Source organism: Idiotropiscis lumnitzeri, chromosome 16, assembly GCF_059441095.1.
Source record: "Idiotropiscis lumnitzeri isolate Australia: NSW breed Sydney's pygmy pipehorse chromosome 16, RoL_Ilum_1.0, whole genome shotgun sequence".
Lineage (NCBI taxonomy): Eukaryota > Metazoa > Chordata > Actinopteri > Syngnathiformes > Syngnathidae > Idiotropiscis > Idiotropiscis lumnitzeri.
Genome location: NC_142406.1, coordinates 550,001 through 560,000, shown reverse-complemented (window position 1 = coordinate 560,000; position 10,000 = coordinate 550,001). Strand labels below are relative to the sequence as shown.

Genomic DNA, 10,000 nt, shown 5'->3' with positions numbered 1-10,000 from the left:
ACTTAGCCCGGAGAGGAGCACCTTCCCCGGGCACGGGCGGGGAGCGAGCGCCCCCCAGCTCCATCGCTCTGGGGGTAATAGGCCGGCGTCTGCCACACTTAGGCCGGAGAGGAGCACCTTCCCCGGGCACGGGCGGGGAGCGAGCGCCCCCAGCTCCATCGCTCCGGGGGTAATAGGCCGGCGTCTGTCACACTTAGCCCGAATATGAGCACCTTCCCCGGGCACGGGCGGTGCCAAGCGTCCCCTAAGTTTGCCCAAATGGAAGCTCCGGAGGAGGAGTGCGGGCGTGTGTCACACTTGGCCCGAATAGGAGCACCTTCCCCGGGCACAGGCGGTGCCAAGCGGCCCCTAAGTTTGCCCAAATGGAAGCTCCGGTGGAGGAGTGCATGCTGCATGACAGTGAAGCCGAATAGGAGCACCTTCCCCGGGCACATACGGTGCCAAGCGGCCCCTAAGTTTGCCCAAATGGAAGCTCCGGAGGAGGAGTGCATGCTGCCTGACAGTGAAGCCGAATATGAGCACCTTCCCCGGGCACAGGCGGTGCCAAGCGGCCCCTAAGTCTACCCTCATGGAAGCTCCGGAGGAGGAGTGCGGGCGTGTGTCACACATGGCCCGAATAGGAGCACCTTCCCCGGGCACAGGCGGTGCCAAGCGGCCCCTAAGTTTGCCCAAATGGAAGCTCCGGAGGAGGAGTGCATGCTGCATGACAGTGAAGCCGAATAGGAGCACCTTCCCCGGGCACAGACGGTGCCAAGCGGCCCCTAAGTTTGCCCAAATGGAAGCTCCGGAGGAGGAGTGCATGCTGCCTGACAGTGAAGCCGAATATGAGCACCTTCCCCGGGCACAGGCGGTGCCAAGCGGCCCCTAAGTTTGCCCTTATGGAAGCTCCGGAGGAGGAGTGCGGGCGTGTGTCACACTTGGCCCGAATATGAGCACCTTCCCCGGGCACAGACGGTGCCAAGCGGCCCCTAAGTTTGCCCAAATGGAAGCTCCGGAGGAGGAGTGCACGCTGTGTGACAGTGAAGCCGAATATGAGCACCTTCCCCGGGCACAGGCGGTGCCAAGCGGCCCCTAAGTTTGCCCTTATGGAAGCTCCGGAGGAGGAGTGCGGGCGTGTGTCACACTTGGCCCGAATATGAGCACCTTCCCCGGGCACAGACGGTGCCAAGCGGCCCCTAAGTTTGCCCAAATGGAAGCTCCGGAGGAGGAGTGCACGCTGTGTGACAGTGAAGCCGAATATGAGCACCTTCCCCGGGCACAGGCGGTGCCAAGCGGCCCCTAAGTTTGCCCTTATGGAAGCTCCGGAGGAGGAGTGCATGCTGTGTGACAGTGAAGCCGAATATGAGCACCTTCCCCGGGCACAGGCGGTGCCAAGCGGCCCCTAAGTTTGCCCAAATGGAAGCTCCGGAGGAGGAGTGCGGGCGTGTGTCACACTTGGCCCGAATAGGAGCACCTTCCCCGGGCACGGGCGGTGCCAAGCGGCCCCTAAGTTTGCCCAAATGGAAGCTCCGGAGGAGGAGTGCATGCTGCCTGACAGTGAAGCCGAATATGAGCACCTTCCCCGGGCACAGGCGGTGCCAAGCGGCCCCTAAGTCTACCCTAATGGAAGCTCCGGAGGAGGAGGGCGGGCGTGTGTCACACTTGGCCCGAATAGGAGCACCTTCCCCGGGCACAGGCGGTGCAAAGCGGCCCCTAAGTCGGTAAAGGTTGAAATAAGTAAATAAATACAAAAAGGACGAGGGGGGAAAAAAAAAGGCAAAAACGTATAAAATTCCCCCATTCATTTCAATGGGCTCGGCCGAATTGGGCTTGCGGGACCGCCGAGGGCACGCCGGAGGGCGGTTGAGTCGGTAAAAGTTGAAATAAATGAATAAATACAAAAAGAACGAGGGGGGGAAAAAAAAGGCAAAAACGTATAAAATTCCCCCATTCATTTCAATGGGCTCGGCCGAATTGGGCTTGCGGGACCGCCGAGGGCACGCCGGAGGGCGGTTGAGTCGGTAAAAGTTGAAATAAATGAATAAATACAAAAAGGACGAGGGGGGGGAAAAAAAAGGCAAAAACGTATAAAATTCCCCCATTCATTTCAATGGGCTCGGCCGAATTGGGCTTGCGGGACCGCCGAGGGCACGCCGGAGGGCGGTTGAGTCGGTAAAAGTTGAAATAAATGAATAAATACAAAAAGGACGAGGGGGGGGGAAATAAGGCAAAAACGTATAAAATTCCCCCATTCATTTCAATGGGCTCGGCCGAATTGGGCTTGCGGGACCGCCGAGGGCACGCCGGAGGGCGGTTGAGTCGGTAAAAGTTGAAATAAATGAATAAATACAAAAAGGACGAGGGGGGGAAAAAAAAAGGCAAAAACGTATAAAATTCCCCCATTCATTTCAATGGGCTCGGCCGAATTGGGCTTGCGGGACCGCCGAGGGCACGCCGGAGGGCGGTTGAGTCGGTAAAAGTTGAAATAAATGAATAAATACAAAAAGAACGAGGGGGGGAAAAAAAAGGCAAAAACGTATAAAATTCCCCCATTCATTTCAATGGGCTCGGCCGAATTGGGCTTGCGGGACCGCCGAGGGCACGCCGGAGGGCGGTTGAGTCGGTAAAAGTTGAAATAAATGAATAAATACAAAAAGGACGAGGGGGGGGAAAAAAAAGGCAAAAACGTATAAAATTCCCCCATTCATTTCAATGGGCTCGGCCGAATTGGGCTTGCGGGACCGCCGAGGGCACGCCGGAGGGCGGTTGAGTCGGTAAAAGTTGAAATAAATGAATAAATACAAAAAGAACGAGGGGGGGGGGAAAAGGCAAAAACGTATAAAATTCCCCCATTCATTTCAATGGGCTCGGCCGAATTGGGCTTGCGGGACCGCCGAGGGCACGCCGGAGGGCGGTTGAGTCGGTAAAAGTTGAAATAAATGAATAAATACAAAAAGGACGAGGGGGGGAAAAAAAAAGGCAAAAACGTATAAAATTCCCCCATTCATTTCAATGGGCTCGGCCGAATTGGGCTTGCGGGACCGCCGAGGGCACGCCGGAGGGCGGTTGAGTCGGTAAAAGTTGAAATAAATGAATAAATACAAAAAGAACGAGGGGGGGAAAAAAAAGGCAAAAACGTATAAAATTCCCCCATTCATTTCAATGGGCTCGGCCGAATTGGGCTTGCGGGACCGCCGAGGGCACGCCGGAGGGCGGTTGAGTCGGTAAAAGTTGAAATAAATGAATAAATACAAAAAGGACGAGGGGGGGGAAAAAAAAGGCAAAAACGTATAAAATTCCCCCATTCATTTCAATGGGCTCGGCCGAATTGGGCTTGCGGGACCGCCGAGGGCACGCCGGAGGGCGGTTGAGTCGGTAAAAGTTGAAATAAATGAATAAATACAAAAAGAACGAGGGGGGGGGGAAAAGGCAAAAACGTATAAAATTCCCCCATTCATTTCAATGGGCTCGGCCGAATTGGGCTTGCGGGACCGCCGAGGGCACGCCGGAGGGCGGTTGAGTCGGTAAAAGTTGAAATAAATGAATAAATACAAAAAGAACGAGGGGGGGAAAAAAAGGCAAAAACGTATAAAATTCCCCCATTCATTTCAATGGGCTCGGCCGAATTGGGCTTGCGGGACCGCCGAGGGCACGCCGGAGGGCGGTTGAGTCGGTAAAAGTTGAAATAAATGAATAAATACAAAAAGAACGAGGGGGGGAAAAAAAGGCAAAAACGTATAAAATTCCCCCATTCATTTCAATGGGCTCGGCCGAATTGGGCTTGCGGGACCGCCGAGGGCACGCCGGAGGGCGGTTGAGTCGGTAAAAGTTGAAATAAATGAATAAATACAAAAAGAACGAGGGGGGGAAAAAAAGGCAAAAACGTATAAAATTCCCCCATTCATTTCAATGGGCTCGGCTAAAATGGGCCTGCAGTACTGCCGAGAGGCCGCCGGAGGACGCCCTAGTAGGCAAACGTTGATCCCCACACACGAGGGGTCAGTTAGGCGACCAGGGGTAGCGTTTAGGCGACCAGGGGTAGCGTTTAGGTGACCAGGGGAAGCGTTTAGGCGACCAGGGGTAGCGTTTAGGTGACCAGGGGAAGCGTTTAGGCGACCAGGGGTAGCGTTTAGGCGACCAGGGGTAGCGTTTAGGTGACCAGGGGAAGCGTTTAGGCGACCAGGGGTAGCGTTTAGGTGACCAGGGGTAGCGTTTAGGCGACCAGGGGTAGCGTTTAGGCGACCAGGGGTAGCTTTTAGGCGACCAGGGGTAGCTTTTAGGCGACCAGGGGTAGCGTTTAGGCGACCAGGGGCGTTGCAGTTCCGCCGAATTGCATTAGGGGCGCTGCAGTAGGCAAACGTTCTTCCCCCCTAGTCAGAGGGTCATTTGCCTACTTCCCAGGTTTACCCGGGTTTTCCAAAACACCTGGGGCACATTTTCAGGGATCACGTTTTTAGAAACAAAAATATTCATAATTTCTTCTAAGTCCCCTTTCCAGCGGGGAACTTTGAAACATTGTATCCGACCACTGAAGGCTGTTGGCGGGCACGGCGCGGCAAACAGCCCGCACTCAGGCATGGAGCTCCGGGGAAAGTTGCCTAATTTCTTCTAAGTCCCCTTTCCAGCGGGGAACTTTGAAACATTGTATCCGACCGTGGAAGGCTGTTGGCGGGCACGGCGCGGCTCATAGCCGGCCCTCAGGCACGGAGCTCCGGGTGAATTTTCACAAATTTCTTCTAAGTCCCCTTTCCAGCGGGGAACTTTGAAACATTGTATCCGACCGTGGAAGGCTGTTGGCGGGCACGGCGCGGCTCATAGCCGGCCCTCAGGAACGGAGCTCCGGGTGAATTTTCACAAATTTCTTCTAAGTCCCCTTTCCAGCGGGGAACTTTGAAACATTGTATCCGACCGTGGAAGGCTGTTGGCGGGCACGGCGCGGCTCATAGCCGGCCCTCAGGCACGGAGCTCCGGGTGAATTTCCACAAATTTCTTCTAAGTCCCCTTTCCAGCGGGGAACTTTGAAACATTGTATCCGACCGTGGAAGGCTGTTGGCGGGCACGGCGCGGCTCATAGCCGGCCCTCGGGCACGGAGCTCCGGGTGAATTTTCACAAATTTCTTCTAAGTCCCCTTTCCAGCGGGGAACTTTGAAACATTGTATCCGACCGTGGAAGGCTGTTGGCGGGCACGGCGCGGCTCATAGCCGGCCCTCGGGCACGGAGCTCCGGGTGAATTTTCACAAATTTCTTCTAAGTCCCCTTTCCAGCGGGGAACTTTGAAACATTGTATCCGACCGTGGAAGGCTGTTGGCGGGCACGGCGCGGCTCATAGCCGGCCCTCGGGCACGGAGCTCCGGGTGAATTTTCACAAATTTCTTCTAAGTCCCCTTTCCAGCGGGGAACTTTGAAACATTGTATCCGACCGTGGAAGGCTGTTGGCGGGCACGGCGCGGCTCATAGCCGGCCCTCAGGCACGGAGCTCCGGGTGAATTTTCACAAATTTCTTCTAAGTCCCCTTTCCAGCGGGGAACTTTGAAACATTGTATCCGACCGTGGAAGGCTGTTGGCGGGCACGGCGCGGCTCATAGCCGGCCCTCGGGCACGGAGCTCCGGGTGAATTTTACAAATTTCTTCTAAGTCCCCTTTCCAGCGGGGAACTTTGAAACATTGTATCCGACCAAAGGAAGGCTGTTGGCGGGCGCGGCGCGGCTCATAGCCGGCCCTCGGGCACGGAGCTCCGGGTGAATTTTACAAATATCTTCTAAGTCCCCTTTCCAGCGGGGAACTTTGAAACATTGTATCCGACCGTGGAAGGCTGTTGGCGGGCACGGCGCGGCTCATAGCCGGCCCTCGGGCACGGAGCTCCGGGTGAATTTTCACAAATTTCTTCTAAGTCCCCTTTCCAGCGGGGAACTTTGAAACATTGTATCCGACCGTGGAAGGCTGTTGGCGGGCACGGCGCGGCTCATAGCCGGCCCTCGGGCACGGAGCTCCGGGTGAATTTCCACAAATTTCTTCTAAGTCCCCTTTCCAGCGGGGAACTTTGAAACATTGTATCCGACCGTGGAAGGCTGTTGGCGGGCACGGCGCGGCTCATAGCCGGCCCTCAGGCACGGAGCTCCGGGTGAATTTTACTCAATTCTTCTAAGTCCCCTTTCCAGCGGGGAACTTTGAAACATTGTATCCGACCGTGGAAGGCTGTTGGCGGGCACGGCGCGGCTCATAGCCGGCCCTCGGGCACGGAGCTCCGGGTGAATTTTACTCAATTCTTCTAAGTCCCCTTTCCAGCGGGGACCTTTCAAACATTGTATCCGACCAAAGGAAGGCTGTTGGCGGACGCGGCGCGGCTCACAGCCCGCACTCAGGCACGGAGCTCCGGGGAAATTTGCCTCATTTCTTCTAAGTCCCCTTTCCAGCGGGGAACTTTCAAACATTGTATCCGACCACTGAAGGCTGTTGGCGGGCGCGGCGCGGCTCACAGCCCGCCCTCAGGCACGGAGCTCCGGGGAAATTTGCCTCATTTCTTCTAAGTCCCCTTTCCAGCGGGGACCTTTCAAACATTGTATCCGACCACTGAAGGCTGTTGGCGGACGCGGCGCGGCTCACAGCCCGCCCTCAGGCACGGAGCTCCGGGGAAATTTGCCTCATTTCTTCTAAGTCCCCTTTCCAGCGGGGACCTTTCAAACATTGTATCCGACCACTGAAGGCTGTTGGCGGACGCGGCGCGGCTCACAGCCCGCCCTCAGGCACGGAGCTCCGGGGAAATTTGCCTCATTTCTTCTAAGTCCCCTTTCCAGCGGGGAACTTTCAAACATTGTATCCGACCACTGAAGGCTGTTGGCGGGCGCGGCGCGGCTCACAGCCCGCCCTCAGGCACGGAGCTCCGGGGAAATTTGCCTCATTTCTTCTAAGTCCCCTTTCCAGCGGGGAACTTTGAAACATTGTATCCGACCGTGGAAGGCTGTTGGCGGGCACGGCGCGGCTCATAGCCGGCCCTCGGGCACGGAGCTCCGGGTGAATTTTCACAAATTTCTTCTAAGTCCCCTTTCCAGCGGGGAACTTTGAAACATTGTATCCGACCGTGGAAGGCTGTTGGCGGGCACGGCGCGGCTCATAGCCGGCCCTCGGGCACGGAGCTCCGGGTGAATTTTCACAAATTTCTTCTAAGTCCCCTTTCCAGCGGGGAACTTTCAAACATTGTATCCGACCACTGAAGGCTGTTGGCGGGCGCGGCGCGGCTCACAGCCCGCACTCAGGCACGGAGCTCCGGGGAAATTTGCCTCATTTCTTCTAAGTCCCCTTTCCAGCGGGGACCTTTCAAACATTGTATCCGACCACTGAAGGCTGTTGGCGGACGCGGCGCGGCTCACAGCCCGCCCTCAGGCACGGAGCTCCGGGGGAATTTGCCCCCTCATTTCTTCTAAGTCCCCTTTAGGCGACCAGGGGTTGACAATTTAGGTGACCAGGGGTTGACAATTTAGGCGACCAGGGGTGACTTTTAGGCGACCAGGGGTGAGGTTTAGGCGACCAGGGGTGAGGTTTAGGCGACCAGGGGTAGCGTTTAGGCGACCAGGGGCGTTGCAGTTCCGCCGAATTGCATTAGGGGCGCTGCAGTAGGCAAACGTTTTTACCCCTAGTCAGAGGGTCATTTGCCTACTTCCCAGGTTTACCCGGGTTTTCCAAAACACCTGGGGCACATTTTTAGGAACCACGTTTTTAGAAACAAAAATTCTTCTATGTCCACCTCCGTGAAAGAAATTGCCCAATGGTTCCCGCGGAAGAGAGCTGCCAGGCGGACGCATACTGCAATAACGGCCGCCCTGGCGCTCTGGTGGATGTTATCCTCGAAATTTCTTCTATGTGCCCATTCCAGCGGGCAACTTGCGAACAATGGTGTCCGACCATGGAAGGCTGTTGGCGGACGCGGCGCGGCTCACAGCCCGCCCTCAGGCACGGAGCTCCGGGGGAATTTTCCCCTCATTTCTTCTAAGTCCCCATTCCAGCGGGGAGCTTGCAAACGTGGTATCCGACCACTGAAGGCTGTTGGCGGGCACGGCCCCACCAGCGCAACACGGCACTTCCTATGACTCGGGTCCGACGCAGGAGGAGCGGTCCTCCCGGCCCCGCCACACGGCACTTCCTATGACTCGGGTCCGACGCAGGAGGAGCGGTCCTCCCGGCCCCGCCACACGGCACTTCCTATGACTCGGGTCCGACGCAGGAGGAGCGGTCCTCCCGGCCCCGCCACACGGCACTTCCCATGACTCGGGTCCGACGCAGGAGGAGCGGTCCTCCCGGCCCCACCACCGCCACACGGCACTTCCCATGACCCGGGGACCGACGCAGGAGGAGCGGTCCTCCCGGCCCCACCGCAACACACACAACCACTGACCGATTGGCAATCATGACCCGCCATCGGAGGGCCCCTGCCGGCCCCGGCCTCGCGCCGGGGTGTTCGGGTGGACGGTTCCTTCGGCCTGCGGGTCGACCTCTGAGCGTTGGCCGGCACCGCAGCACCGCAGCACACACATAACCACTGACCGATTGGCAATCATGACCCGCCATCGGAGGGCCCCTGCCGGCCCCGGCCTCGCGCCGGGGTGTTCGGGTGGACGGTTCCTTCGGCCTGCGGGTCGACCTCTGAGCGTTGGCCGGCACCGCAGCACACACACAACCACTGACCGATTGGCAATCATGACCCGCCATCGGAGGGCCCCTGCCGGCCCCGGCCTCGCGCCGGGGTGTTCGGGTGGACGGTTCCTTCGGCCTGCGGGTCGACCTCTGCGCGTTGGCCGGCACCGCAGCACACACATAAACACTGACCGATTGGCAATCATGACCCGCCATCGGAGGGCCCCTGCCGGCCCCGGCCTCGCGCCGGGGTGTTCGGGTGGACGGTTCCTTCGGCCTGCGGGTCGACCTCTGCGCGTTGGCCGGCACCGCAGCACACACATAAACACTGACCGATTGGCAATCATGACCCGCCATCGGAGGGCCCCTGCCGGCCCCGGCCTCGCGCCGGGGTGTTCGGGTGGACGGTTCCTTCGGCCTGCGGGTCGACCTCTGCGCGTTGGCCGGCACTTCCCTACCGTTACCCACCCCACCCCTGGGGTTGTGACAAAACGGCACTTCCTATGACTCGGGGTCCGACGCAGGAGGAGCGGTCCTCCCGGCCCATCTCGCACCCACACCCTGACATATACTGCACCACACCAACCACTGACCGATTGGCAAGCATGACCCGCCATCGGAGGGCCCCTGCCGGCCCCGGCCTCGCGCCGGGGTGTTCGGGTGGACGGTTCCTTCGGCCTGCGGATCGACCTCTAGCGCACCAACCAGCGCGAAACCGCTTTCGTCGCGAGACCGAGACGACCCTGTCGCGTGCCCGTCGGCCACACGGGCCCAGAGATGTCCTACACGGGAGTTCCGCCGCGCTCGCGGGTGCCCCGCCACGAGAGGGGTGCGGGAGCCCAGGCCCGCGTCAGCCGAGCGGTCCTTTCCGAAAAAGCATGTTTCTCAAACCCTACCGGCGTCTGTCAGAAGACGCCGCCTCCGAGTGCGTGTTGCGGTCGCGGGCGTGCGGGCGGCTCCGGCTCCCTCCCGCGACTGACCGCCACGCGGTAACGCGGCCTCTACGGACCGAGTACATACCGAGGCCCAGCCGACTTCCTCACCGCGCACGGGGGCTGAATCGGTAACGGAAATTTCGGTAGCCCACGTCCGAAAAAAATGAGAGAGAAAAAACAACGAGGGAGGCTGGGGTGCCGCCGGGGGTAACCCCGCGGGAGGCCGTCTCCCGCGGGCGCCGCCCGGTCCCCGCGCCCGGCTCCCCGCTCAGCTCCGGTTCCAATGCAAGAAACACAGACCGCCGGACGCGAGGGCTACCTGGTTGATCCTGCCAGTAGCATATGCTTGTCTCAAAGATTAAGCCATGCAAGTCTAAGTACACACGGTTCCGATACAGTGAAACTGCGAATGGCTCATTAAATCAGTTATGGTTCCTTTGATCGCTCCACCGTTACT

General features: G+C 58.5%; 1 non-coding gene across 1 annotated transcript in view; it reads left to right on the top strand.

Moving 5' to 3' along the window:
* Positions 1–9,859: 9,859 nt before the first annotated feature.
* The window catches only part of LOC148320789 (18S ribosomal RNA), a 1,933-nt gene continuing 1,792 nt past the window's right edge, over positions 9,860–10,000 (top strand). Inside the window, exon 1 of the ribosomal RNA XR_015839496.1 lies at positions 9,860–10,000. This exon is cut by the window's right edge and continues 1,792 nt beyond it. This is a non-coding gene — a ribosomal RNA (18S ribosomal RNA).